General features: G+C 42.8%; 1 protein-coding gene across 1 annotated transcript in view; it reads right to left on the reverse strand.

The window, feature by feature from the left end:
* The window catches only part of PTK2B (protein tyrosine kinase 2 beta), a 131931-nt gene extending 117486 nt beyond the window's left edge, over positions 1 to 14445 (reverse strand). Inside the window, exon 1 of the mRNA XM_080675098.1 lies at positions 14346 to 14445. The gene's annotated coding sequence lies outside the window, so the exon portion shown is untranslated. The remainder of the gene's footprint in view (positions 1 to 14345) is intronic.
* Positions 14446 to 14469: the final 24 nt, after the last annotated feature.

The raw sequence follows: 14469 nt of genomic DNA on the forward strand, positions 1-14469 counted from the left end.
AGGTATTCAAAATTGTCAGAGGTTGTGGAAATCTTCAAAGACTTTTTTTAAGCTCCAAAACCCAGCTCCTAGAATCACACAATCATAGGTTTTATCTGTGAAAGTCACCTTGAGAAACTCCCGAAGATAGCCAATTCCGCCTTCAGGTCTCCTTATGTTTTGTCCCATATAGAAGCTAAAGTATTCGTATCACATATGTTTGCTTGTTACCTGCCTTTAAAAACAACCTGGCTGGAGTGGCTCAGTCAGTTGAGTGTCGTCCTATACACTGAAAGTTGCTGGTTCAATTCCTGGTCAGGACACATATCTGAGTTGCAGATTGATAGATGTTTCTTCTCTCTCTCTCTCTCTCTCTCTCTCTCTCTCTCTCTCTCTCTCTCTCTTTTCTGGGGTGAGGGTTTTAAAAATAAAAACTGTCAGAAATGCTTTCAGGAGCCTGGGATTCTATGTAGATGCTCTAAAAATTTTCTATCGATGGCTCATTGTGGATTGGGATAGTGACCTGCCCCAGTGGAGAAGCAAAACTATTTCCCTTCTGTCTACTTCTGTATTGTCTCAAGCAGAGACAGTGCTACTGTGAAGGCCATAGTTGGAAGGGGGAGGAGAGTAGAATGTGAGGCTGGTTCAGCAAGAGGAGAAACCTGTAAGGAGAAAAGACTGACTTTTCCATTTAGATGTTCCATACTTACCCTAGATTCGGGTATTTAACTGTGCATGATATTGCTTCCCAAATATATCCCCTTCCAGTATGCCCCATGTGTGTCAACAACATTATCCCAGGAACCGAATGCTAAAATCTTACAGTCACCTTTGACTTTACCTTCTCCTTCATTACTCCATAGCCATTCCATCTCCAACACCTTTCCTACTCACCATTCTCTTTCTAGTCCTATTGCCTTTCTGGTTCATGGTCTCTGTGTCTTACACCAAACTCTTGTAACCTGTCCTCTACTCTCACGCCAAGAGTAGTTGGACTAGAGCTCAGAAAAGTGGTCTGATGAACTTCTGGCATCTGAAACCACAGGTATGGATGAGATTGTCTGGGGCGGGCATAAGAGGGAGTAGGGACCTTAAGGTCAGGCTCTTGCTAGAAGCAAATCTAGTGAAGAGGCAAAAAGTCAAATGGGGTGGGTTGATGAGTAAATTGGAAGTGAAGACACGGAGGCAGAGTGTGCCAATAACTTTCGAAAAGCTTGGCTGGAAGAGGGGGTGGGTGGGGTGGAGGGAGTTGGGGGTTGAAAGAGGGCTGTTTTGTCATTTGTTTAACCTGGTAGCCAGGGGAATGGGTTTAAATCCACGTGGGAATGATCCAGTTAAGAGAGAAATGTGACCTTGGGCAAGCAAATTCATCTCTCTCTGAGTTTGTATCTCCTAATCTAGGAGAAAAGAAGCATAAGTATTAGTGCTCTATGTATTACACAAGGTACTATGATGCCCAAATTAAGTGATAGGTATGAAAAAGCTGTAATTATTTTTTATTATCATGGTTATTTTTAAATATATATATATTTATTGTTGACAATGTTACAAATGTCCCCATTCCCGCCCCCTCCATCTGCCCAGCCCCTATCCCTCTACCCCAGGTCTTCCAATGCTGTAATTATTAATTTTAGAAATGACAGGGATTAAATAGGGTAGGATTATCTATGTGGAGATACTACACTTATATCTGTTACATAGATACAATTTGTCAGGTGTTCGCTGTATACCTTGAACTTTCATCCATCATCTAGTTAATCTTCATAACAACTGAGGTTGATAGTTTTCCTGTTTTGTAGAAAATAAAAGGAGGTTTGAAGAAGGCAATTTGTCTACAGCCACCCAAGTGTTAAAGAGTAGAGCTGAATCCCAAACCATCATTGGCAGAGCAGTTATGGTATATACTAGTAATTGGGGCCTTTCCATTCTGGACAATGGGATTAAATCACATAATGTAAATTTACTATTAAAATAAAGTTTCATTTTAAAAGAACAGTATGGTTATAAGTGTTATAAACCAAAAAAAGGAACAATAATAACAACAACAAAAACCTCATGGGCACAGGGCTAAATAACCGAAGTCCTTCATCACCAAAGAACATCTATCTATAATTTAATCAGGTGTCTCTAGATTTACTAAATGGACACATTTGAAGCCAAAAGAACTGAAGAACTCAAAACCATGCCCTTGACTTCAAAAGAACCCTTTCTTCCATCCATGAAAGCACTCCTGGTTGTCCCCTTTTCCCCCTTATAATAGAACTAGAGGCCCGGTGCACAAAATTTGTGCATGGGGGGGAGGGAGGGAGGTGTCCCTCAGCCCAGCCTGCACCCTCTCCAATCTCGGACATCCCTCTCACAATCCAGGACTGCTGGCTCCCAACTGCTCGCCTGCTTGCCTTCCTGATTGCCCCTAACCGCTTCTGCCTGCCAGCCTGATCACCCCCTAACCACTCCCCTGCCAGCCTGTTTGCCCCTAACTGCCTTCCCCTGCAGGCCTGGTACCCCCCAACTGCCCTCCCCTGCAGGCCTGGTACCCCCCAATTGCCCTTCCCTGCAGACCCAGTCACCCCTAACTTCCCTCCTCTGTTGGCCGGGTCACCCCTAACTGCCCTCCCCAGCAGGCTTGATCGCCCCCAACTGCCCTCCCTTGTAGGCCTGGTTCCTCCCAACTGCCCTCCCCTGCTGGCCATCTTGTGGTGGCCATCTTGTGTCCACATGGGAGCAGGATCTTTGACCACATGGGGGCAGCCATCTTGTGTGTTGGAGTGATGGTCAATCTGCATATTACTCTTTTATTAGATAGGATAGAGGCCTGGTGCATGGGTGGGGGCCAGCTGGTTTGCCCTGAAGGGTGTCCCGGATCAGGGTGGGGGTTCCCTTGGGGTGTGGGGCGGCCTGGGCGAGGGGCCTGTGGTGGTTTGCAGGCCGGCCACGTCCCCCGGCGACCCAAGCAGAGGCCCTGGGATCTGGGATTTATTTATCTTCTACAATTGAAACTTTGTAGCCTGAGTGGAGCCAAGCCTTCTGCTCGCTCCATGGCAGCAGCCATTTCTGTTGGGATTTATGCATCTTCTATAATTGAAACTTTGTAGCCTTAAGCGGAGGCCAAAGCAGGCCAGGGCTGCAGAAGCTTGGCTTCCTCCATCGCCGCGGGCAACCCTAGCCTCCTGCTCTCTCCAGCTCCGTGGCTGCTGCCATTTCTGTTTGGATTTATTTATCTTCTATAATTGAAACTTTGTAGCATTGAGTGGAGGCCTGGACCGGCAAGGGCAGGCAGAAAGCTTGGCTTCCTCCATTGCCAGGGAAACCCAAGCCTCCTTCCTGCTCTCTGTGGCTGCAGCCATCTTGGTTGGGTTTATTTGCATATTCCCTCCTGATTGGCTGGTGGGCATGGCTGGTGGGTGTGGCTTGTGGGTGTAGCGGAGGTACGGTCAATTTGCATATTGCTCTTTTATTAGATAGGATACCTGATTTTTAGTTGGTCATGGCTACCCAAAATAAAGACTACATTTCCTAGTGTCCCTTACAGGTGTAACCATGTGATTAAGTTCTGGGCAGTGGTTGGTGAGAAGTTACCTGTGCAACTTCAGGATGTGGCCCTTCAGGGGAATGGGCATGCCCTTCACTATTTCCTTTTCCATTCTACCGGAGCAGCCCTCTTGATCTGTGGTGCTAAGAATAGCTGAACACCACGAGAGATAAAGCCTGGGTTTCTATTGCCATCAAGCTGCCATGCTAGTCCTAGAAATAGCCTAGACCTAGCTGAACTTTTATATGAGAGAGAAAACCACTTAAATTATTCAGGTTATTGCATTTTGGGCTTTTCTGTTACCATAGCCTAGACTGCATTCTAACTAAAGTATCACCATTTAGCCTGTTTTCTTTTGTATACAAATTAAGGCAGAACCTCAATTTCTTTATTTATAAAACTAGTGGACTGGTGCACAAAATTTGTGCCAGGGAGGTGTCTCTCAGCTGGCCTGCAACCTCTCCAATTTGGGACCCCTTGGGGGATGTCCAACTGCCGGTTTAGCCACAGGGATCGGGCCTAAACCGACAGTCAGACATCCCTCTTGCAATCCAGGACCGCTGGCTCCTAACCGCTCACCTGCCTGCCTGCCTGATCGCCCATAACCACTCTGCCTGCCACCTGCTCACCCCCAAATGCCCCAAACCCCCGCTGGCCTTCTCATCCCCAACTGCCCCACCTTGCTGGCTGATCACCCCCAACTGCCCCCCTGCCAGCCTGATTGCCCCCAACTAGCCTCCCTGCCAGCCAGCTCGCCCCCAACTGCCCCCCCTTGCCAGCTTGCTCGCCCCCAACTGCCCCCCCTCCCCCGCCGGCCTGCTCACCCCTGCCAGCCTGCTCGCCCTCAACTGCTCCTCCCTGCTGGCCTGATCACCCCCAACTTCCCCGCCCCCCCCCCCCCCGCCGGCCTGATCACCCCCAACTGCCCTCCCCTCCTGGCCTGATCGCCCCTAACCACCTCTGCCTCAGCCCCGCCACCATGGCTTTGTCCAGAAGGACATCCGGAAGGTCTCCCAGTTTAATTAGCAATTACCCTTTTATTAGTATAGAAGATGGGAATAATTTACCTTACAGGGTTATTGGGAGGACTAAAAATAATACTTATTAATTCCCATGCTAGTGCTATGGCTCATGACTGATGATAAATGGAAGGTGATATCCTTATTGTCATTTTATTGTAAAAAAAATGTGTCCCTGAAATAAATATAATCATTGTTTTAAAATACTCCATGACCCCCACCCATGTGGAGGGGAAAACTGAAATAAAAATAGCAAAGTTGATAACTAATGTAAGCTAAATGATAGGTATATGGCAGTTAATTATCCTGTCCTCTCTCATATTGTCCTTGAAAATGTTCATAGTGAAAAAAGTTACAAGAAACAAAATCTTTCCACAGAGAGAAAAAAATAATTCCTGGACATAATCCAAAGAGAATTTTCTTGGGAAAAATAAAACTGTATCAAGTCCTTTGAGAAATTAAGTTGGGTACTCAAGAGAAAGGGCAGATGGAGAAGGCAGATGAATGTTTTTATTTTTCCATTAAGGAACAACAGGCAGAGCCTTGGTGCCACTGAAGCCAGGCAGTTTCCACAGCCCTGGGCACTCCGAGTCAGCTCTATGACTTTTGTGACTATGGCCTTCTTGGCTCTCAATCCCTTACTTTCACCTCTGAGTGAGCTCACCACAGCCTACAGCTAAGCTCTAAAGCAATGGAGTAACTGCATGGACTTTTTCTTGCCATTGTTGATCTCTGCAATCCTCCTGAATGTGGCAATCTGCTCCCAGATCACACTATGCTAGAAGCATCAACTAGGAAGTGAGAGCAGAATGCCACAGGCAGATTTATTATCAGTAGCAAGAAGAACCTCTTAAAAAGTAAGAAACAAAAAAATGCCTAGCTAATGCAAGAACCCTCAAATTAGAGGAGACAAACAACCCTCCACACTTCATTACCTTCTGAAGGTAACCCTATATTACTCAGAGCAGCTCAGTAATTATTGTCTACTAGAGGCCTGATGCACAAAATTCATGCAACAGTAGGCCTTCCTTCCCCCAGCTGCTGGCACCGGCTTTCCCTCTGGCACCTGGGACGTGGGCTTCCCTCCAGCCACCAGCAGGCACTGGGACCCTCCCAGCCCCAGCTTTGGGACAGTTGGTCTAATTAGGATATTATGCTTTTATTATTATAGATTTAGAACATCATGAAAAGTTTAAATTATGTTCTTCATCTTATATTTTAGAGAAAAAAAAACATACACTATCTTTCAGAAAAGTTTATTCAAATGTTTGCCATAAAAGAAATGGGTGCTTATAGATAAATTTCAGAAACATGGGAAATCAACTTAGATTTCATTTTTTTCGAGTTGCTAAGTTACCTGTCTGTACCAGAGTATTTCACCCTTCTAACTCCTTCGCAGTGAATCAAAGCAGTATGTAATCTTCACTGGGGACATCCAAACAAGGGGTCAGGTGAGAGTTTTTTAAAAACCACATAAATCATATCAATAGATGCAAAAAGCATTTTGATAAAACCAGCACCCATTTATGACCAAAAACTCTCAGCAAAGTGGGAATAGAGGGGATATACCTCAATGTAATAAAGGCATATGTGACAAATCCAGAGCCAATATCATACTCAATGGACATAAACTATAAGTGTTTCCCTTAAGTTGTGGAACAAGACAGGGAAGTCCGCTTTTACCACTCTTATTCAACATACTACTGGAAGTCCTAGCCACAGCAATCAAATGACAAGAAGTAATAAAAGTCATCCAAATTGGAAAGGAAGAAGTAAAACTGTCATTATTTGCAGATCAAATGATACTTTATATAGAGAACCCTAAATGTTCCACCAAAAAACTACTAGAACTGATAAATGAATTCACTAACGTAGTAGGATACAAAATAAATATCTAAAAATCAGTTACATTTTTATACACCAATAATGAACTATCAGAAAGGAAAACTAAGAAAACAATCCCATTTACAATTGCTTCAAAGAGAATAAAATACCTAGGAATAAGTTCAACCAAGGTTGTAAAAACCTGCACTCAGTAAATTATAAGACACTGAAGAAAGAAATTTAAGAAGACACAGCCCAGCTGGTGTGGCTCAGTGGCTGAGCATCAACCTATGAACCAGAAGGTCATGGTTCGATTCCCAGTCAGAGCACATACCTGGGTTTCAGGCTCAATCTCCAGTGTGGGGTGTGCAGAAGGCAGCCAGTTGATGATTCTCTCTCATCATTGATGTTTCTCTCTCTCCCTCTCCCTTCCTCCCTGAAATCATTAAAAATATATTAAAAGAAAAAAAAAGAAGACACAAATAAGTGGAAGCATATACCATGTTTGGTGATAGGAAGAATTAACATCAATAAAATGTCCATACTACCCAAAGCAATCTATAGGTTCAATGCAATTCCTATCAAGAAACTAGTGGCGTATTTCACAGAACTAGAAGAAATATTCCAAAAATGTATATGGAACCACAAAAGACCCCAAATCGCCATAGCAATTTTGAGAAAGAACAACAAAGTTGTAGGAATCACCCAACCTGATATCATAGTAATCAAAACAGCATGGTACCAGCATAAAAACAAATATATAGATCAGTGGAACAGAATAGAGAGATAAGAAATCAACCCATGTCTTTATAGTCAATTAATATTTGACAAAGGAGGCAAAAACATACAATGAGGTAAAGATAGTCTATTCAATAAGTAGTGTTGGGAAAACTGGATGGATACCCGCCAAAAAATGAAACTACACTACCTTCTTACACCATACGCAAGAATAAACTCAAAATGGAATAAAGTCTTATATATGTTTATCAAAACCATAAAATTCAAGAAGAAAACAAAGGCAGTAAAAACATGACATTTCTTATAGCAATATTTTTTTCTGATACATCTCCTGGGACAAGGGAAACAAAAGAAAAAATTAACATATGGGACTACATCAAACTAAAAAGTTCTTGCACAACAAAGGAAACATCAACAAAATGAAAAGACAACCCAGTGAATGGAAGAACATATTTGCCAATGATTTCTGATGGGGGTTAATATCCAAAATTTATAAAGAACTTACACAATGCAACTCTGGAAAACAGCCCTGCCTGGGTAGCTTGCTTGGTTAGAGCTTCATCCCAATACACCGAGGTTGCAGATGTGATTCCCAGTCAGGGCACATGCCAGAAACCAACCAATGAAGGCATAAATAAGTGGAAGAACAAATAGATCTCTCTCTCTCTCTCTCTCTCTCTCTCTCAAAAGTTTTTTAAAAAAATTTAGAAACCTATCCAATTTTTAAAAAATGGGCAAAGGGCCTAAATAGACACTTCTCCAAAGAGGACATACAGATGGCCAATAGATATGTGAAAAGATGCTCAATGTCACTAATCATCAGAGAAATGCAAATTAAAACCACAATGAGATATCCTCTTACACCTGTCACGAATGGCTATCACCAATAAATCAACGAACAACAAATGTTGACAAGGATGTGGAGAAAGGGGAACCCTCATGCATTGTTGGTGGGAATGCAAATTAGTGCAGCCACTGTGAAAAGCAATATGGAGTTACCTCAAAAACTTAAAAATGCAAATGCCATATGACCCTGCGATTCCACTTCTGGAAATTTATCTAAAGAAACCTGAAACACTAATTCGAAAGAATATATGCACCCCAAGTTCACTGTAGCATTATTTACAATAGCCACGATTTTGGAAGCATCCCAAGTGTCCATCAGTAGAGTGGACAAAAAAGGTGCGGTACATTTACACAATGGAATAGTACTCAGCTGTAAAAAAAAAAAAAAAAAAAAAGGCAGGAAATCTTACCCTTTGCGACAGCATGGATGGACCTGGAGAGTATTATGCTAAGTGAAATAAGCCAGCCTGAGAAAGACAAGTACCATATGAGTTCACTACTATAAAAAGAAATACTAGTAGGGAATAACAAGTGCTGGTCACAGTGTGAAGAAACTGTAACCCTTGCGCATTGTGGGTGGGAATGTAAAATGGTGCAACTACTCTACAAAATAGTATGGTAGTTCCTCAAAAAAGTAAAAATAGAATTGCCATATGAACCAAAGAGTTCACTTCTGGGTATATATGCAAAAGAATTGAAAATAGGCTCTCCAAGAGATTGTTGTATACCCATGTTCATAGCATCGTTATTCACTAGAGCCAAGAGGTGAGAGCAGCCCATTGACAGATGAATGGATAAACAAAAATGTGGTATATACATACAAATGTTTATTATTCTGCTTTAAAAGGGGAAGGAAAGCCCTGGCCAGCATTGCTCAGTGGTTAGAGTATCAGCCTGCACACTAGGAGGGTCTTGGGTTCAATCTCTGACCCAGATTGGGTGAGTGTGGGAGGCAACCAATGGATGTGTCTCTCTCACATTAGTGTTTTTCTCTCTCTCCCCCCATTCCCTTCCACTCACTCTAAAAATCAATGGAAAAAATGTCCTCACTTCTCGAGTAAGGATTTTTTAAAAAGTCGGGGGGGGGGCGGTGAGGAGGGAAGGAAATTCTAACACATACTACTACATGGATAAACTTTGAAGACATTCTGTTAAGTGAAATAAGCCAGTCATAAAAAGGCAAATACTGTAAGATTCCACTTATGTGAAGTATATAAAGTGGTCAGACTCATAGAAACAAAAAGTAGACTGATGGTTGCCAGGAGATGGGGGAAGGAGGGAGAAGGGATTTGTGTAATGGGTAGAGTTTCGGTTTTGCAAGATGAAAAGTTCGAAGGATTGGTTGCACAACAATGGGAATATAGTTAACACTACTGAACTATACACTTAAAAATGTTCAGAATAGTAAATTTTATAATCTATTTATTTTAGCACAATTGAAAACTTTTAAGGAAAAAAAGCAAAGGTGGAAATCAGACTTTTTATGTGAAATCTCCCAATTTGCAAATGTTAGCAACTGTCCTCAAGCTGTAGTTGCCTACCTAATGGGATTGCACCCTTTCCTAATAGCCAAGTCCCAAGTGTATCTCAGTTACCATCCCCCCGCCCCACGTGACTTGGGTAAATCCTAATTGGCTCAAGTCAATCATAGTGGTCTCATTCCTTTTGCCAGGGCTGAACTTAGAGGTGGGCATGTGACCCAGTTCTGACCAATAAGGTGTGAGGGGAAGTCTTCTGGAGGTTTTCAAAAAAGGTTTCTTGGCTCTGAAATGAGACATACTAGGGAGAAACAGCCCTGTTCCATTTCTTCACATTGGTTCATGTCAGGTTAAGATGCCTAGAATTGCTGCAATAATTTTCCAACCAAAAGGCAGCCATAGGCAGATCAGAAGGATGGAAAGAATCTGGGGTCTCAATGTCATTGGGTTGGACTTTCTGTTATGGGAGACAATTCATCCCATTATTGGTTAATCATTTTGAATTGCATTTTAAAAGTTGCAGCTTAGGGGCCTCCTCTGGCACCAGGATCCGTCCTCCACACATACTCAACTGAATCATCTTGACGGAGAAGTCAAGTACTGTATTTGAATCACAACCATCACAGGGTCCTGTGGCCTCGTGCTATCAATATTGATAATCCACCTCCCGGAGGAGGCCCAGGATCATCCAGGCAGGCTGACTCACAGGAGAGACATTTGTCTCCTGGTACCTGTGTTTATGCCCTCAGGTTGTGAGCGCACCCCTATTCCAGGCATCAGCCCTTAGTGCACATTTTTCACCATTCGATCATTAAATTTGTGGTATACTGTGCCATATCAAAAAAAAAAAAAGTTGCAGCTTAGAAGATCATAAGTGATACACAGTGGGGGTAAGTACATGGATCAAATACACTGAGTGGCCAGATTATTATGATCTCTGAACGCATAATAATCTGGCCACTCAGTGTATATCCTATATAATAAAAGGCTAATATGCAAATTGTCCCCTCGACCAGGAGTTCAATCAGCAGGCAGGCCGGCCAACTGCCCATGTCCCCTCCCCCTGGCCAGACCCCACCCATGCACAAATTCATGCACGGGGCCTCTAATACATATATATATATATATATATATATATATATATATATATATACACACACACACACACACACACACACACACACACACACTGAATATATACTGAGTGGCCAGATTATTATGCATTCAGAGATCATAATAATCTGGCCACTCAGTGTAAGTCTGCTGCCAAATCCGACCCAGCAACGGGCTATTTACTACCCACATGTTTCCCTGGTCTCTTGCATTAGCACTACTTCTTATGGAAGTTCTCCCTGCAATATTCAAACCAACTCAGAGCCCCCACCCTCCTATTTCCATCATTTAGGCCTCAGAGAAGGCACAAGCCATCTCTGTGTCCCACATCAAGCACCAGTGATTTCCTCAGTCACTTACTAAACAAACTCAATTATGTCTGCACTGTGGTTGCCTATTTCTAGAAATGGTTCTTGCTACTGCCAGCTCTGCAACAGTTGCATCCAGCAGCCATCCTCCTTATCTCTACAAGATTATTTGATATGAAGTTGGCTTTCTCTGTTATTAACACATCCACCCCAGTTTTTTTTTGATTCCTATTAGCATGGTATATCCTTATCTCTCTTTTATTTTTAACTCGTGTGCTTATATTTAAAGTGGGTTCCTTTTATACCGCATACAGTTGTGGCTGGCTTTTATCTAATCTAACAATCTCCGCCTTTATTTGCAGTCACTTTGCAGTCAACTGCTTTAAGGGGGTGGGGGGACTCTGCACTTAGGAATTTTTTTTTTCTGGCACAACATTTAAAAAATAATTGTCATTCCTTACATAAATTTACATGATGATGACAGGGAGGTTGGAAATGTGGTAGTGCCCAGCAAAGATGCCTGGGGTATGAGGTGGGGCAAATTAGAGACAGTGAAAACTGCCACTAGACTTTTGCAACAGTTTAGCTGAACTTTGGGGTCCTCTGATGAAGATCCATTCTACTGAAGGAAGAAACAGAAGTTGGTGACGAATTGGTTATAGTCACCAACATTTCTCCTTCCCAGGCTCTGGGTACGCCTTAGTCGCCCCTTTACTGAAATTATGCAGAGGGTAAAAAAAAGTTCGGAGTGTCTGAGTTGGGAGCATTTAGTTCAGCCTTTTCTTTTATAGTTGAAGGAAGTCAGAAAAGTGAAATACTATGCTCAGGTCATGCCCCTAGCTCAGCAATTTTCAATATTGGTATGCTGCAAGAGGCACACTGGTATGCTGCAAGAATTTTTAAAACACGCAATATTTGCCTGTTTAGTCAAGGGCACTGACTTCTTTTCCCTTAGACTATCAAATTAAAAAATTATAGCAGCCAACACAATAATTGCTGTTCGGTGTGAACAAATCAAAATTATACCTATTTATGTATCAGATCAGCAAAAATGATATATTTTCTGGTGTGCCACAGAATTTTAGTCATTAGTTTATGTGTGCCATGAGATGAAAAGGGTTGCAAATCGCTTCCCTAGCTAGTGGTAGAGCTTGGACTAGAACCAAGTCCTTTCCGGATTCCTAGAAAGGGAATGTTATTGGTTTGACATTAACCTTTGTATTCTACTTTTTTAAAAAAGATACAATTAATTTCTACTCTTTACCCACTCAAAGTTTAAGGGGGAAAAACAACAAGACAAACAAAGAAAATCCTTTAAGAACAGAATGAAACACATAGATAGCAAAACAGACAAATTCACAGAGCAACTGGGACACAGAGATAAGAGAACACAATGAAAGAAAAGTCAAGTTTTTCCAGGGAGTTGTTAGCCTCAACTTGTAGCCTTTTTGGAGATTGCTATTAAGGTTAGCATTTGAACCAGGAACTATAACTTACCCGGGTTTCGGGCTCAATCCCCATTGTAGGGTGTGCAGGAGGCAGCCAATCAATGATTCTCCCTCATCATTGTTTCTCTCTCTCCCTCTCCCTTCCTCTCTGAAATCAATAAAAATAAAAAAAGGTATGTAGGAACTGTCTTCCAACAGAAACCAGGAATGGGTGTGTCAAGGGAAAGGAATCCTATGTGTTAAAGTAAGAAACGTTCTAACCTGTAAAGAATTTTTGTGAGTTTATTTGAGCCAAACTGTCAACAGCTGCCAGGAAGCAGACCCTCAACATATTGAGATAATGCTCCAGAGAATGGAGGTTTTTCACCTAGTTTTATAAATTACCTTCAAAGAAAGAGACATAGGTGGGTTTACATGAAATCCATTGGTGATAGATTAGGGAGGTGGGAGGAAGCAAAGTGGGGAAACCTCTGGAATTGGATAAAAAGTAAAATGGTAGACACATGCTTCTTTTACATAGGTGGGTACAGGATAGTTAACAGTCAACAATTAACACTTGAACAATAACAATGTGGGAATTTGTGGTCTCTCCCCTGGCACATTGGTTGTGCCCTGAGGGGTCCTGAAATATGGAAGCTACTAGTTACCCTGACATTCCAAAGGTATGTTATCATAGATGTAAAAAGATAATAGGCTCAGTTAAGATCAAAGTTGATCTTTGTCAGGGAAGATACCAGCCTACCCACTATAAACTGCTTTTTTTTTTTTTTAAGGGGAGGATTCTTTTAAAAAATATACATATATATATAATTACTGATTTTTTTACAGAGCGGAAGTGAGAGGGATAGAAACATTGATGACAGAGAAACACCGATCAGCTGCCTTCTGCACACCCCCTACTGGGGATCAAGCCTGAAATCAAGGTACATGCCCTTGACTGGTTTCGAACCCGGGGACCCTTCATTCCTCAGGCCAACGCTCTATCCACTGAGCCAAACCAGTTAGGGCTAAACTGCTTTTAAATTTCAAGACCATCCTTTGTGGTTACTTTAGGTCTCTGAGTTTGCAAGGCTGCCACGCAGGCCTTCCCTGAGTTAGTCAGGTTAGCATGTGGCCCTTTTCGTCCGCGTGTGTCTGAAGGCTGTGAAGTGATCCAACTGAGGCAGGAATAGGGAGGTGGAGAGATTCAGGCCTGCTATACCAGGCTGGATTCTAGTTCCCAGAGCTAACTTTGCAGAAGTCCCTACTCTTTGTTTAAAGGGTGCCTGCCTAATGTCATGAGCACTTTCCATACTTATTTCACTTTAACCCTAACATCTCAAGGAGAGAAGAGAGATTTTACCCAGGGGGGGTAATATTAAGTAAACAACTAATGCAAGAGTGGGCACAGATCTATAAATCCTCAATAGTGAAAACACTAGCCAAGCTGTGAAGACCAGACTCACCTAGCCGGTTTGGTTCAGTGTCTGCCTGCCAATTGAAGGGTTCAATTCCCATCATGGGCAAGTACCTGGGTTGCAGGCTCAATGCCCAGGCCCTGGTCAGGTGTGTGCAGGAAGCAACCAATCACAGACACATGGATGTTTCTCTCTTGTCTCACCCCCTCCCTTCCACAGTCTCTTTAAAAAAAAAAAAAAAAAAGCCTGGCCTCCTAGCTCAGTGATTGAGCGTGGAACCCTGAACCAGGAGATCACAGCTGGATTCCGGGTCTGGGCACATGGCCAGTTTGGGGCTCGATCCCCAGTAGGGGGCGTGCGGGAGGCAGCCGATCAAAGACTCTCATCATTGATGTTTCTATCTCTCCCTCCCTTCCTCTCTCTGAAATCAATAAAAACATTTTTTTTTTAAATCAATGGGGTAAAATATACTCGTGTGAGGACTTAGATTAACTGGGGGAAAAAAAAAAGACTACCTCAAAACCAGGAAGTGGGGAGCTCTGGCTTTTCCTACCTCACGGGCCTCAGGGGCCTGACTGACCTTTGGGGATTGGTTAAGGAAGGGGTTTATAGACTTCATTTCCCATTTCAAATCGGAAGTAGGTTTCCAGTGACATGGCATACCTACAGCACCGCTGGGGAGTTTACTCCTCGCTAAATCCAGGTACCTCACGGGGTACTGGCAGCGTCATTGGAGCAGATCAGCCCCACCGTACTCCTCCATGGTTTTCCGCCCTGACCGGAAGTG

This window comes from Plecotus auritus (assembly GCF_963455305.1).
Source record: "Plecotus auritus genome assembly, chromosome: 6".
Classification (NCBI taxonomy): domain Eukaryota; kingdom Metazoa; phylum Chordata; class Mammalia; order Chiroptera; family Vespertilionidae; genus Plecotus; species Plecotus auritus.